The sequence below is a fragment of the Rhopilema esculentum genome, chromosome 19, assembly GCF_057945365.1.
Source record: "Rhopilema esculentum isolate cy_ngs chromosome 19, ASM5794536v1, whole genome shotgun sequence".
Classification (NCBI taxonomy): Eukaryota; Metazoa; Cnidaria; class Scyphozoa; order Rhizostomeae; family Rhizostomatidae; genus Rhopilema; species Rhopilema esculentum.
In genome coordinates, this window is record NC_142833.1 from 4,168,977 (window position 1) to 4,184,526 (window position 15,550).

General features: G+C 41.6%; 2 long non-coding RNA genes across 3 annotated transcripts in view; both read right to left on the minus strand.

The window, feature by feature from the left end:
- The window catches only part of LOC148957925 (uncharacterized), a 50,675-nt gene that overhangs the window by 25,470 nt on the left and 9,655 nt on the right, over nucleotides 1-15,550 (minus strand). The gene's annotated exons all lie outside the window — the stretch shown is intronic.
- LOC135693067 (uncharacterized) lies at nucleotides 698-14,864 on the minus strand. 2 transcript variants are annotated; one of them, XR_016144900.1, is made up of 6 exons: nucleotides 14,431-14,864; nucleotides 14,192-14,244; nucleotides 13,750-13,813; nucleotides 2,640-2,703; nucleotides 1,993-2,055; nucleotides 698-1,340 (listed from the first exon to the last, which is right to left on the minus strand). It is a non-coding gene; the product is annotated as an uncharacterized LOC135693067 (long non-coding RNA). The 2 variants fall into 2 exon arrangements; XR_016144899.1 differs by lacking the exons at nucleotides 13,750-13,813; nucleotides 14,192-14,244; nucleotides 14,431-14,864 and adding exons at nucleotides 3,081-3,133; nucleotides 3,320-3,494 and having other exon boundaries at nucleotides 704-1,340.

The window sequence follows — 15,550 nt, forward strand, 5'->3', positions numbered from 1 at the left end:
CAGGCATCTTAAATTGCGAGCCTGGTTAGCCTAGCCTAATTATTGCGTTTAATGTGGGAACCTTGTTACTGTACGTATTATAAGTAGGTCTATCATCCAGGACTCAATTAATTAATTTATTTGCCAAATAAAAGCAATTTGGTAACCATTCAACTGTTGGAGAGGTTGGTGGTGTTCGTTTTAAATGTACTACTATGACCTTGTCAATTAATTGTCTATAGGTCAGATGATTTTTCGAGATTTTTATAATCATGATAACGCTATTTTTGGTACAGTTCACATATATCTAGCTACTTTTAACAGAATCTTCCTTTCTGATTCAAATCACGTGATTTCATTGTTGCTAGGTGGTGTGTTAATATCGGCTCGGGCGTTTCCGCCTCATTTTGACATTTTAATACCAATGCATGAGGCCTTCAAATTTGGTAAAGCAATAGACTTGTTTTTTGGTTGCCCCGGACCTCCATTTTATGTGGAGAAGCTCAAATTTCGATATTTTCACGAAGAGGCATCCAGCAAAGTCATTTATCTATTTCCTCTTCACCCCGACCAAATTTGAAAATAAATTAATCTTTATATGAATGTTACTTAATACCTGTGTCTAAAATATTGCCGAAAGAGAATATATATAGTTCCACTAATGTTTCATTTTTGAGGACTTTTTATCATGCTATAAAACTTGACTGATTATCAACTATCCTAATTTGTGTTCAATGGCAGATTTCTAGCAGAAAAACAAATATCTACTTCATCATCATAATAATTATCAAAATGTTTGCTAATTTTGAAAACAACAACAATTAATAGTTACTATTGGTGAGCCAACCCTAGAGTTGAGAATCCTCAAAACAAAATCCATAACTAAAGCAAAATCTAAAATCTGATGTTTTCAAAATATATGAGGCAAACCCTCAAATATATCACAATGAGGGAGGCGTGTATTTCACCAACATCCTCGTAAAAAACCAATTGCAAGATTGGTAACAATAAATGGCTAGAGTTGAGGATCCTCCAAAGTTAAATAGCACATTTAAAGCAAAATCTAATAGATGTTTATAACGCATAGGGGGCAAACTCTGTAAAAGTACAATGAGGGAACCGTGTGTTTCATAAACATCCTCGTAAAAATCCAATTGGAAGTAGGGTATGAAAATATATGAAATAGGGGTCCTATCAATCGCTGAAACTATTTGAGAGCAGGATGCAAAATCTTGAATTATCCTTCAACTTTACAATAAACATACAAAGATCCTCTAAATCAATCAAATTATAACGAAACAAAGGCCAAAGAAGAAATGTCTTTCATTCAAATCGTGGTGTCAAAACGTCTCGCAAATGCCCTGAAAAAAAGAGGAATAATGGCTATTAAATTTCAGCGCTAGTGTACGCGTAGAAACAATTCATTAAAGCATGTTTCCATGTCGAAATGGAAATGGCTGGAAAAATTGCTTAGCAGTTGTAAAATAAAATTGGTCTAAAAGCGGTAGAAAAACACGTACAAAAAAGGAGCAGAATGATTATTTTGACAAAAAGGGGCAGCTTCCAATCCATGAAAATATCGCAAAAGCAATCAATCAACTGTGAGGGGTTAGGGGAGGCGTAACTTCACCGGCATTTGCAATAGATGGAAAAATGTATTGAAAAAGTTATTAAATTTCTATACCACGATGAGGGCAACATGAAGTTTACAAAAACTCTACTAAATCTTGTCACTAAGGGTGTAGCATGAATATTTAAACAAAAAGGGGCAGCAAAAATTCTTAGAAAATATCGCGAAAGCAATCAATCAATCGCAAGGGTTAGGAGGAGGCGTAATTTCACCGGCATTCGCAACAGACAAAAAACTGCATTGAAAAATTTAATTTTTCTAAATAAACACTTGGCTTTTCGTTAAGGATTCATTCAACGTATTTATATAAAGAAACGCGAAACAAAATTTGAGTATAAACAAAGTAAAACACCAAGAGATCTTCTATATCAAAAATCGCTTACCGTGTGATGAAGCTGGGTGAGAATATGTTTACAATACTTTGGTCAATCTGCCACGGGAATGTCCTGCAAAAAATCCAAGAATAACCGAAATGAAAACTGTGACGCAGCAAGTTTACCAAAATCAAATGTCGACATCGAAGATCAAGATTCCTAATCGATGCGTCACTAGTGATCGTTAACGACCCGCACTCACTAAAAGTTTCCCCAATAACGACCTTGCAGACAATGGGGTCACATCACAAAGGGGGCGTAGCTTGATCGTCGTTCGCAACTCGTCAGGCAAAACTGTCCTATAAAGTTTGAATTTCCTGAATCTAGTCGTTACAATTCGCTGAGAATTCGTTGCACAAATTGATAAATAATAAAATACCTTTATCTTGAAACGTAGATAAACAAAAGGGCCTTAAAATAACCCCGAAAACAAAATCGCGAATGCAATCAATCAATCGCGAAGGGATTAGGGGGACGTAACTTCACCGGCTTTCGCAACACATGAAAAACTTTATTGAAAAATTTAATTTTCCTAAATGAACACTTGGCATTTCGTTTAGAATTCATTCAGCATATTTATCTAAGAAACGGCAAACAAAATTTGAGTATAAACGAAGTAAAACACGAAGAGATCTTTGATATCAAAAATCGCTTACCGTGTGATGAAGCTGGATGAGAATATCTTTTACAATACTTTGGTCAATCTGCCACGGGTATGTCCTGCAAAAATCCAAGAATAACCGAAATGAAAACTGTGACGCAGCAAGTTTACCAAAATCAAATGTCCACATCGAAGATCAAGGTTCCTAATCGGTGCGTCACTAATGATCGTTAAGAACCCGCACTCACAAAAAGTTTCCCCAATAACGACCTTGCAGACAATGGGGTCACATCACAAAGGGGGCGTAGCTTGATCGTCGTTCGCAACTCGTCAGGCAAAACTGTCCTATAAAGTTTGAATTTCCTGAATCTAGGCGTTACAATTCGCTGAGAATTCGTTGCACAAATTGATAAATAATAAAATATAAAATACCTCTATCTTGAAACGTAGATAAACGAAAAGGGATGAAAATAACCCCGAAAACAAACGCACTAACCTGATGAATATTCAATTTAGAAAAGGTATTCAAATCGTGTTCTCGACACTGTCCTGCAAAAACAGCAGAAGAACAGACGGTAAATTCAATGTTGTAGCTAATAAAAGAGCAACAGAAGAAACATAGTATTCAATAAAGGGGCGACTATTAAATATTTCGCGGTAGGGGCAGGGCGTTTTGTTAGAAAAATGGCAGGGCAAGGTACAGAAACATAAGCGAAAAGAATAAACAATACTCACAGTGAAAATTGCGTCCAAAATCAAGGGTCCATTGTGAGAAACATGTCGACTTCTTTTTCCAAACCTTTCTTTCCAACCGTGTGCTCTAAAATGCACCTGGCTGGAAAATGATCTTTGCGACAATTTATCATGCTTTTATCCAGTTGAGACTGTTCTGACACAAATTGCACAGTAATTTATCAATCAATCCTCCATAAAAGGGAATTTTTCAGTTACCGGGAAAAAAACTGTCCCTGCAACAATGCAAATCGCTACGTCATCGGAACGCATCGCCAAAAGACCATGATAACCATGTGAGTGCCTAGTAGTTTAAGCAACAACAATGAGATAATCATGACAATCATAACTTTTGCTCGTACGGTCTCGAGCTTTTGGGAGAAAGGTGTCGCAAGCGAGCTGTTTCGATTCCAAAAAAACCTCGAATCGAAACTTCCATCCAGAAGGGAGAACCGAGCTGTGACGCAGCAAGGTTTTCTTGCAAAGGAAATCGAAGCTCGCAGAGACTTGAGGATCCCGCACTTAATTGCTTCTCCGCACAAAGAGGTGGCGTTTAACGACCTCGCTGACAAAGCCTAACACGCTTAACGACCCGACCTAACCTTTTCTCCGGAGAGGCAATCAGATCCGCAAGCAAAGAAACTTCCGCCCAAAAAAAGTTTGTTTCGAGGATTTTCAGGCAGGAAGACGGGACCAAATCGAAAATCGAAGGCCAGCTGCAGACTCACGTCGACGGACGGGATCGAATGGAGGAAAAAGCGGGACGTCTCGAGGAGGCCTCGAAACCGATCTCGTTCGAAGAGGCGTCGAGTGGGTGAGACCGTGTGCAGATTTCCGTGCCCCTCATTTGCATAGTAGCACATTCGTTGTTTCGAAGCTAATTTGCATAGTAGGATTTTAGTATATTGAGATTGGGTGGACCGCCGGCCCGCGACACACCGAGCCACTGGACCGCCGCCCCGCGGCACGCCGAGCCAGTGGACCGCCCCCCGCAACACACCGAGCCAGTGACCCGCAAGCCCTCCCCAACCCGAGCTGCAAATTAGCAAAGAACGAACTAACGCCATCCCAAACACACAAAACCCCCCTCGCACAAAACCCCAACACACACGACCTGCCCCCCGCTGAGGCGTGCCCCCAACAGAGGCGTGGCTGCCGCCCAAAAGAGGCTCCCACCAAAAAGAGGCTGTGGCGTGCTCCCCCGCAGAGGCTGAGAGAACCACGCCCTCTGCCATCACAAAATTTTCCCTCAAAAAAATGTGCAAAAAACACTCGCGCTCCTACGCGATTTTTACTCGCACGACTGTCACTGGCGCTAGAGGGCGGGGAGCAGAAAACGGGGAGGAGGAGGCTCCCCGCCCTCTAGCGCCAGTGACAGTCGTGCGAGTAAAAATCGCGTAGGAGCGCGAGTGTTTTTTGCACATTTTTTTGAGGGAAAATTTTGTGATGGCAGAGGGCGTGGTTCTCTCAGCCTCTGCGGGGGAGCACGCCACAGCCTCTTTTTGGTGGGAGCCTCTTTTGGGCGGCAGCCACGCCTCTGTTGGGGGCACGCCTCAGCGGGGGGCAGGTCGTGTGTGTTGGGGTTTTGTGCGAGGGGGGTTTTGTGTGTTTGGGATGGCGTTAGTTCGTTCTTTGCTAATTTGCAGCTCGGGTTGGGGAGGGCTTGCGGGTCACTGGCTCGGTGTGTTGCGGGGGGCGGTCCACTGGCTCGGCGTGCCGCGGGGCGGCGGTCCAGTGGCTCGGTGTGTCGCGGGCCGGCGGTCCACCCAAGCAAGACCCCGCTTTGGCGGGGTCGCTAAGAAAGGCTAGTTTATTTCTATTTTATAATAATAAATAACAATGACATTAAATAAACTCTTTTAGGAGGATTATAATATATTTCCATAAAGTGATGGAAGTTGTGACATATTTTATGTGATAAATTGTAATTAAGAATTAGAACTCTTTCGCTGGAAGGGTCTGGGCAGTATTGTTTGTTGTTTCTGGTTAGTTTAAAAAATCGTATCAAAAAAAGGCCTTTGACCCTTTTGATTCAAAAGTATGAGTAAGGTCTAATGCAGTCATTGCTTTAAATATAAAAAAATTGGAGTTTCATGTGGACCGTATGCACGGCGCAGGTGTTATTTGATGCATCTAAGCCTTAGCCTAAGAAATCTACTCGATAATGGATATATGAAATCCATCTAAATTCCTATGGTTCGTCAGCGTAGCCAAATTATTTGGTTTAATGTGGGAGCCTTGTTACTGTACTGACTATAAATGTAGGTGAATCCTCCAAGCCTCAATGAATAAATTAATTTGTCAAATAACTGTAATGGAGACGTTGTTTATCAGCAAATATGATTGACATGTCTCTTGTGAGCCAAGAGCCCAGATATCTGGACCTGATGTCATGCACTGCAAGGGCCTGAGTAGCATTGTTCCCTCATGTATAATTAGCAATAATAGATATAATGGCTGTGTATGTGCGAAAAGCCCAGATATCTAGACCTAATGTCATTCACTGCAAGGACCTGGGTAGCATTGTTCCCTCATGTATAATTAGCAATAATAAATATAACGGCTTTGTCTGTGCCAAGTGCCCAGATATCTGGACCTAAGGTCATTCACTGCAAGGGACTGAGTAGCATTGTTTCCTCATGTATAATTAGCAATAATAGATATAATGGCTGTGTATGTGCCAAGTGCCCAGATATCTGGACCTGATGTCATGTACTGCAAGGGCCTGAGTAGCATTGTTCCCTCATGTATAATTAGCAATAATAGATATAATGGCTGTGTATGTGCCAAGTGCCCAGATATCTGGACCTGATGTCATGCACTGCAAGGGCCTGAGTAGCATTGTTCCCTCATGTATAATTAGCAATAATAGATATAATGGCTGTGTATGTGCCAAGAGCCCAGATATCTAGACCTAATGTCATTCACTGCAAGGACCTGCGTAGCATTGTTCCCTCATGTATAATTAGCAATAATAAATGTAACGGCTTTGTCTGTGCCAAGTGCCCAGATATCTGGACCTAAGGTCATTCACTGCAAGGGACTGAGTAGCATTGTTTCCTCATGTATAATTAGCAATAATAGATATAATGGCTGTGTATGTGCCAAGTGCCCAGATATCTGGACCTGATGTCATGCACTGCAAGGGCCTGAGTAGCATTATTCCCTCATGTATAATTAGCAATAATAAATGTAACGGCTTTGTCTGTGCCAAGTGCCCAGATATCTGGAGCTAATTTAACGAAGTGCGAGTCGATGTGAAGGATTGCTTTGTCGTTTGCCAAGTGCCCATAAATTTTGAGAGACTTTTTAGAGAGGGTGGTTTATTACTGAGAATACCACGGTTTGTCCTTTTTTAAATGTAGGGAATATCCGCAATATTTCTTTGTTTTATGCTGAATTAAAAAATAATTCTTTATCTTTATAAAAGCTTTTTTAATTTTAATTGGATCAGTGATTATCAGGGTTCTTTATTGTTGGTAATTTTGCGAATCCCTTATTGTTTAATAAAACTTTAAGATATATGCTTTAGTAACTTCGAATTTAATAATATAGGAGGCAGAATTTCGATTAGTCAGGTCCCCATTATGCTTCTTTGGAAGGGCCCTTTGAAGTAGTTTTGGAAATTGGTGGCTAGTTTAGAAAATGTCACTCAATGGCAATTCCCTATTCGAGAAGACAAAATTTTATATTTCCGCCTCATAAGTTTTAACCGCGCCTTAATTGGATTAACAGTAGTAATTTTTCGTAAGGGCGCTAATTTCATGTTTCGGGGTCCTCGTTTGGCATCAGGTGAAAAATATCGGAGGGCATTTTAAAAAAAAGGGTTGGTTTTGAAACCTCTCACCACGCAACTTTTGGTAAATGACGATTTGATGATTAAAGGATAAAATTTCTATAACCCCTTACTATTTCTTCAAAGGTAAATAAATTCGCATGATTGGGGTTTATTTTCGTTGAAAAAGTTCAATTGGAATGGAATTTCGAATTCAAGTGGCACTTTTTTGATGGTATATCCTTTCTAACGTAAAATGCTCTTAAAACTGCCAATAAGTGTAGATTATAAGCCAGTGGGGCCGAAGTGATTTGCCCCGCTGTTCTATAGCTTGCCTTCACATTGCAGTCGATAGTGGACGATTTAACTCGAGAGTGTTGTCCGCATGGCTAAATGATCCTCTTTAATGTTGGAGCCACGTTACTGTACGGATTATTGGTACGTGAGTTAAGCAAGACTAATTAATCAACTTGGCAAAAAAGCAATTTCGAAGCCATTCCAAACTGGTCTATGATAATTGCACTGCATACGGGGCAGTCATAGGAGGGCCACCAAGCTTATGGCCCCTTTGGCTTGAATAAAGGGCCTTTCTATGAGTGGATATCGCCCTTCTTCTCAAAAGCGACCGTGAATAGAAGGAATAGCCCTTACGTATCAAAGTAAACATAATCATCATCCAATGTCACGGAGAAATTTTTTTAAAGATAAGCTTTCAGTTTGTTTTCGAAATGACTAAAGGCAATTTTTGCTTCATGAAAATGAAGTCTAGTCATTTTTTATGCCTAAAACAACGCCGGGGCAAGCTATGACGCAGCAAGTTTAGCAAATCAGAAAAGTTGTCTTTCCACAGTGGTTCTTTCAAGAAAGAATGGTTAATGGGTACCTAAGTATCGCTAACGACCCGCACTGACAATCAGGTTGACGCTTAATGATCGCGCCTCATTTGTATAGTTTGATCAAGAAGGGAAAGGTCCTGCATCCTTCGCAATCAAACAAAATGAAATTGTAAAGATAAGCTTCCAATTTGTTTTCGAAACGACTAAGAAAGTTTTTTCCATCATAAAAATGCTGTCAACCGACTTATACTGCGTAAAACAACGGCGGGGCAAGCTATGACGCAGCAAGTTTAGCAAATCGAAAAAGTTGGTTTTTCACCGCGGAGCTTTGCAGAAGGAAAGGTTAATGATCGCTAACGATCCGCACTGACAATCAGGTTGCCACTTAATGATCTCGCATCAATGCTATAGTTTGATTAGGAAGGGAAACATCCTGAATCGTCCGCAAGCAAAACAAACTTTCTTGTAAAGTTTCATTTTCGAAAATTTCGGCATTTTTACGTCCGTGTTAACTTCAATCGTATGTTTGGAATGCTCAGTGAAGTGCATGTGGATAGGAAATTCTTGTTGATTTTATTGAGCGGTCAATTCTTTGTTGCAATGATGGGGGATGGCGGGGCCCGTACCCCCACTCGGACAGGATTTGGTTAGCTTAATTTTTCGTTTTCTGTGTGATTTTAATTTAAATCCAACGCCCCTTATAAAAAATCAGGAAGAAGTTTTTCGAGGGTTTGACATTTATTTATTTTAACAAAGATGGCAAAGAGAACGGACACGTGATGTAAAAAGTAGTACAGCTAAATTCGAGCATGATAAGCATGAGCGTCTAGTTCAAACAATGAGATCGCATTCTTAGTACTTATAACGATCAAACTTTCGACCAATCACGGTCGAGCCAGAGCCCCAACACAAAGGATTCGTACAGTGGTGTACTGTACATTACAGTACAGGGCAAAATCATGACAATCATAACTTTTGCTCGTACGGTCTCGAGTTTTTGGGAGAAAGGTGTCGCATTCGAACGGTTTTGATTCCCAAAACTTCGAATCGAAACTTCCATCCAGAAGGGAGAAGCGAGCCGTGACGCAGCACCGTTTTCGTGCCAAAAAAATCGACGGTGATTAGCAGAGACTTGGCAGAGCGACTCTGCGGAGATAATTGCCCTCCGCACAAAGAGGTGGCGGTTAACGACCTCGCTGACAAAGCCTAACACGCTTAACGACCCGATGTAACCTTTTCTCTGGAGAGGCAATCAGGTCCGCAAGCAAGGCAACTTCCGCCGAAAAAAAGTTTGTTTTGAGGATTTTCGACCAGGAAAACCAAGACAGAGGGAGAAAAGAAGCAAAATCCCAGACTCCCACCGACGGACGGGGTCGAGTGGAGAAAAGAGCGGGACGTTGGCAGGGCGCCTTTAAACCGATCTCACACGAACAGGGGCGAAGTAGCTGCGACCGTGATCACCGTTGCTTGCCCCTTATTTGCATAGTAGCATTTTAGTACATTGAGACCAGTGGACCGCCGGCCCGCGGCACGCCCAGCCAGTGGACCGCCGGCCCGTGACATGCCCAGCCAGTGGACCGCCGGCCCGCGAAACACCGAGCAAGTGACCCGCAAGCCCCCGCCCAACCCTAGGTGCAAATTAGCAAAGAACGAACTAACGCCATCCCCAACACACAAAACCCCCTCACACAAAACCCCAACACACACGACCCCAACACACACGACCCCAACACACACGACCCCAACACACACGACCCCAACACACACGACGTGCCCCCCGCAGAGGCGTGGCTCCCGCACAAAAGAGGCTCACGCCAAAAAGAGGCTGTACCTGCTCCCCCGCAGAGGCTGCAAGAACCACGCCCTCTCCCATCACAAAATTCTTCCTCAAAAAAAAGTGCAAAAAACACTCGCACTCCTGCAGAATTCAGCGAAAAAATCACTCGCGCTCCTACGCGATTTTTACTCGCACTCCTGTCACAGGCGCTAGAGGGCGGGGAGGAGAGGCGAAAAAAAAGGTCCCCGCCCTCTAGCGCCTGTGACAGTCGTGCGAGTAAAAATCGCGTAGGAGCGCGAGTGATTTTTTCGCTGAATTCTGCAGGAGTGCGAGTGTTTTTTGCACTTTTTTTTGAGGAAGAATTTTGTGATGGGAGAGGGCGTGGTTCTTGCAGCCTCTGCGGGGGAGCAGGTACAGCCTCTTTTTGGCGTGAGCCTCTTTTGTGCGGGAGCCACGCCTCTGCGGGGGGCACGTCGTGTGTGTTGGGGTCGTGTGTGTTGGGGTCGTGTGTGTTGGGGTCGTGTGTGTTGGGGTCGTGTGTGTTGGGGTTTTGTGTGAGGGGGTTTTGTGTGTTGGGGATGGCGTTAGTTCGTTCTTTGCTAATTTGCACCTAGGGTTGGGCGGGGGCTTGCGGGTCACTTGCTCGGTGTTTCGCGGGCCGGCGGTCCACTGGCTGGGCATGTCACGGGCCGGCGGTCCACTGGCTGGGCGTGCCGCGGGCCGGCGGTCCACTGGCTGGGCGTGCCGCGGGCCGGCGGTCCACTGGCTCGGGCTGTCGCGGGCCGGCGGGCCACCCAGACCCCGCTTTGGCGGGGTCGTCAAGAATGGAAACTCAGGCCAGGTGGGCCTTGCAAGACCCCGCTTTGGCGGGGTCGCCAAGAAAGGCTAGTTTACTTCCATTCCATAATAATAAATATCAATAGCATTAAGTAAACACTTTATGGAGGATTGTAGTCTATTTACAATAACATTCAGTAGAAACTTTTCAGTGGATTGTAGTCTATTTAGATAAAGTGTGGGAACTTATGACATATTTTTTATGGAACATGGACTAAATCGAATGAGTATTGAGCAGTCACCATTGGGGCCTGCTCGTTTGCCATTTTGAGAGAAACTTGAAATGGGTCTCAGAAGACAGCAGTATATATGTATTGTGAGGCGAAAGGAAAAATTGCAAAATATTGAAAAATTGCAGTATTAGGGAAGGATTTTTTACATAATTTGTTATTAGAGTGAAGGTGGTTGCTAAATTGGTGAAGGAAAAGCGTGAGAGAGCAGTTAAAGTTTAAATCAATAACTCAGTAGATTATCAAAGGTGTGATTTTGCTGTTTCCGTGTGCTTCAAACATTCTGTAGTTTATTTTTAGGCAATTAAACGATGTTTATTGGTAGCTTCAACGTTCTTCACGTGCACAGTAGGTTTGATGTTATGGAAATGGTTCTTTCATACTACAGTTTCTGACAATACCCAGGCATCTTAAATTGCGACGCTGGTCAGCCTAGCCTAATTATTGCGTTTAATGTGGGAACCTTGTTACTGTAGGCATTATAAGTAGGTCTATCAATTAATTAATTTATTTGCCAAATAAAAGCAATTTGGAAACCATTCAACTGTTGGAGAGGTTGGTGGTGTTCGTTTTAAATGTACTTCTAAGACCTTGTCAATTAATTGTCTATAGGTCAGATGATTTTTCGAGATTAAAATCATGTTAACGCTATTTTTGGTACAGTTCACATATATCTAGCTACTTTTAACAGAATCTTCCTTTCTGATTCAAATCACGTGATTTCATTGTTGCTAGGTGGTGTGTTAATATCAGCTCGGGCGTTTCCGCCTCGTTTTGACCTTTTAATACCAATGGATGAGGCCTTCAAATTTGGTAAAGCAATAGACTTGTTTTTGGTTGCCCCCGACCTCCATTTTATATGGAGAAGCTCAAATTTCGATATTTTCACGAAGAGGCATCCAGCAAAGTCATTTATCTATTTCCTCTCCACCCCGACCAAATTTGAAGATAAATTAATCTTTATATCAATTTTACTTAATACCTGTGTCTAAAATATTGCCGAAAGAGAATATATATAGTTCCACAAATGTTTCATTTTTGAGCACTTCCACTAATGTTTCATTTTTGAGGACTTTTTATCATGCTATAAATCTTGACTGATTATCAACTATCCTAACTTGTGTTCAATGGCAGATTTCTAGCAGAAAAACAAATATTTACTTCATCATCATAATAATTATCAAAATGTTTGCTAATTTTGAAAACAACAACAATTAATAGTTACTATTGGTGAGCCAACCCTAGAGTTGAGAATCCTCAAAACAAAATCCATAACTAAAGCAAAATCTAAAATCTGATGTTTTCAAAATATATGAGGCAAACCCTCAAATATATCACAATGAGGGAGGCGTGTATTTCACCAACATCCTCGTAAAAAACCAATTGCAAGATTGCTAACAATAAATGGCTAGAGTTGAGGATCCTCCAAAGTTAAATAGCACATTTAAAGCAAAATCTAATAGATGTTTATAACGCATAGGGGGCAAACTCTGTAAAAGTACAATGAGAGAACCGTGTGTTTCATAAACATCCTCGTAAAAAAAACAATTGGAAGTAGGGTATGAAAATCTATGAAATAGGGGTCCTATCAATCGCTGAAACTATTTGAGAGCAGGATGCAAAATCTTGAATTATCCTTCAACTTTACAATAAACATATAAAGATCCTCTAAATCAATCAAATTACAACGAAACAAAGGCCAAAGAAAAAATGTCTTTCATTCAAATCGTGGTGTCAAAATATCTCACAAATGCCCTGAAAAAAAGAGGAATAATGGTTATCAAATTTCAGCGCTAGTGTACGCGTAGAAACAATTCATTAAAGCATGTTTCCATGTCGAAATGGAAATGGCTGGAAAAATTGCTTAGCAGTTGTAAAATTGGTCTAAAAGTGGTATAAAAACACGTACAAAAAAGGAGCAGAATGATTATTTTGACAAAAAGGGGCAGCTTCCAATCCATGAAAATATCGCAAAAGTAATCAATCAACTGTGAGGGGTTAGGGGAGGCGTAACTTCACCGGCATTTGCAATAGACGGAAAAATGTATTGAAAAAGTTATTAAATTTCTATACCACGATGAGGGCAACATGAAGTTTACAAAAACTCTACTAAATCTTGTCACTAAGGGTGCAGCATGAATATTTAAACAAAAAGGGGCAGCAAAAATTCGCAATAATTTAATTTTTCTAAATAAACACTTGGCTTCTAAATAAACACTTGGCTTTTCGTTAAGAATTCATTCAACGTATTTATATAAAGAAACGCGAAACAAAATTTGAGTATAAACAAAGTAAAACACCAAGAGATCTTCTATATCAAAAATCGCTTACCGTGTGATGAAGCTGGGTGAGAATATGTTTACAATACTTTGGTCAATCTGCCACGGGAATGTCCTGCAAAAAATCCAAGAATAACCGAAATGAAAACTGTGACGCAGCAAGTTTACCAAAATCAAATGTCGACATCGAAGATCAAGATTCCTAATCGATGCGTCACTAATGATCGTTAACGACCCGCACTCACTAAAAGTTTCCCCAATAACGACCTTGCAGACAATGGGGTCACATCACAAAGGGGGCGTAGCTTGATCGTCGTTCGCAACTCGTCAGGCAAAACTGTCCTATAAAGTTTGAATTTCCTGAATCTAGTCGTTACAATTCGCTGAGAATTCGTTGCACAAATTGATAAATAATAAAATACCTTTATCTTGAAACGTAGATAAACAAAAGGGCCTTAAAATAACCCCGAAAACAAAATCGCGAATGCAATCAATCAATCGCGAAGGGATTAGGGGGACGTAACTTCACCGGCTTTCGCAACACATGAAAAACTTTATTGAAAAATTTAATTTTCCTAAATGAACACTTGGCATTTCGTTTAGAATTCATTCAGCATATTTATCTAAGAAACGGCAAACAAAATTTGAGTATAAACGAAGTAAAACACGAAGAGATCTTTGATATCAAAAATCGCTTACCGTGTGATGAAGCTGGATGAGAATATCTTTTACAATACTTTGGTCAATCTGCCACGGGAATGTCCTGCAAAAAATCCAAGAATAACCGAAATGAAAACTGTGACGCAGCAAGTTTACCAAAATCAAATGCCCACATCGAAGATCAAGGTTCCTAATCGGTGCGTCACTAATGATCGTTAAGAACCCGCACTCACAAAAAGTTTCCCCAATAACGACCTTGCAGACAATGGGGTCACATCACAAAGGGGGCGTAGCTTGATCGTCGTTCGCAACTCGTCAGGCAAAACTGTCCTATAAAGTTTGAATTTCCTGAATCTAGGCGTTACAATTCGCTGAGAATTCGTTGCACAAATTGATAAATAATAAAATATAAAATACCTCTATCTTGAAACGTAGATAAACGAAAAGGGATGAAAATAACCCCGAAAACAAACGCACTAACCTGATGAATATTCAATTTAGAAAAGGTATTCAAATCGTGTTCTCGACACTGTCCTGCAAAAACAGCAGAAGAACAGACGGTAAATTCAATGTTGTAGCTAATAAAAGAGCAACAGAAGAAACATAGTATTCAATAAAGGGGCGACTATTAAATATTTCGCGGCAGGGGCAGGGCGTTTTGTTAGAAAAATGGCAAGGCAAGGTGCAGAAACATAAGCGAAAAGAATAAACAATACTCACACTGAAAATTGCGTCCAAAATCAAGGGTCCATTGTGAGAAACATGTCGACTTCTTTTTCCAAACCTTTCTTTCCAACCGTGTGCTCTAAAATGCACCTGGCTGGAAAATGATCTTTGCGACAATTTATCATGCTTTTATCCAGTTGAGACTGTTCTGACACAAATTGCACGGTCATTTATCAATCGATCCCCCATAAAAGGGAATTTTTCAGTTACCGGGAAAAAAACTGTCCCTGCAACAATGCAAATCGCTACGTCATCGGAACGCATCGCCAAAAGACCATGATAATCATGAGAGTGCCTAGTAGTTTAAGCAACAATGATGAGATAATCATGACAATCATAACTTTTGCTCGCACGGTCTCGAGCTTTTGGGAGAAAGGTGTCGCAAGCGAGCTGTTTCGATTCCAAAAAAACCTCGAATCAAAACTTCCATCCAGAAGGGAGAACCGAGCTGTGACGCAGCAAGGTTTTCTTGCAAAGGAAATCGAAGCTCGCAGAAACTCGAGGATCCCGCACTTAATTGCTTCTCCGCACAAAGAGGTGGCGGTTAACGACCTCGCTGACAAAGCCTAACACGCTTAACGACCCGACGTAACCTTTTCTCCGGAGAGGCAATCAGGTCCGCAAGCAAAGCAACTTCCGCCTAGAAAAAGTTTGTTTCGAGGATTTTCAGGCAGGAAGACGGGACCGAATCGAAAATCGAAGGCCAGCTGCAGACTCACGTCGACGGACGGGATCGAACGGAGGAAAAAGCGGGACGTTTCGAGGAGGCCTCGAAACCGATCTCGTTCGAAGAGGCGTCGAGTGGGTCAGACCGTGTGCAGATTTCCGTGCCCCTCATTTGCATAGTAGCACATTCGTTGTTTCGAAGCTAATTTGCATAGTAGGATTTTAGTATATTGAGAAGCTCCCCTACGAAGCCCGCTACGCGGGCTTGCCAGTGACCCTACGGTCGAGTACATAGATTAGCCTCGGAAAAGACAAGAATTTTCTTAAAACCCCCTGTGAATGATAGTAAAATTAGCCTCGGCAAAGACAAGAATTCTGTCGAAGCCCCCTATGAGCATGCAGATTAGCCTCGGAAAAGACAAGAGGTGTATCAACCTCGATTTGAAAA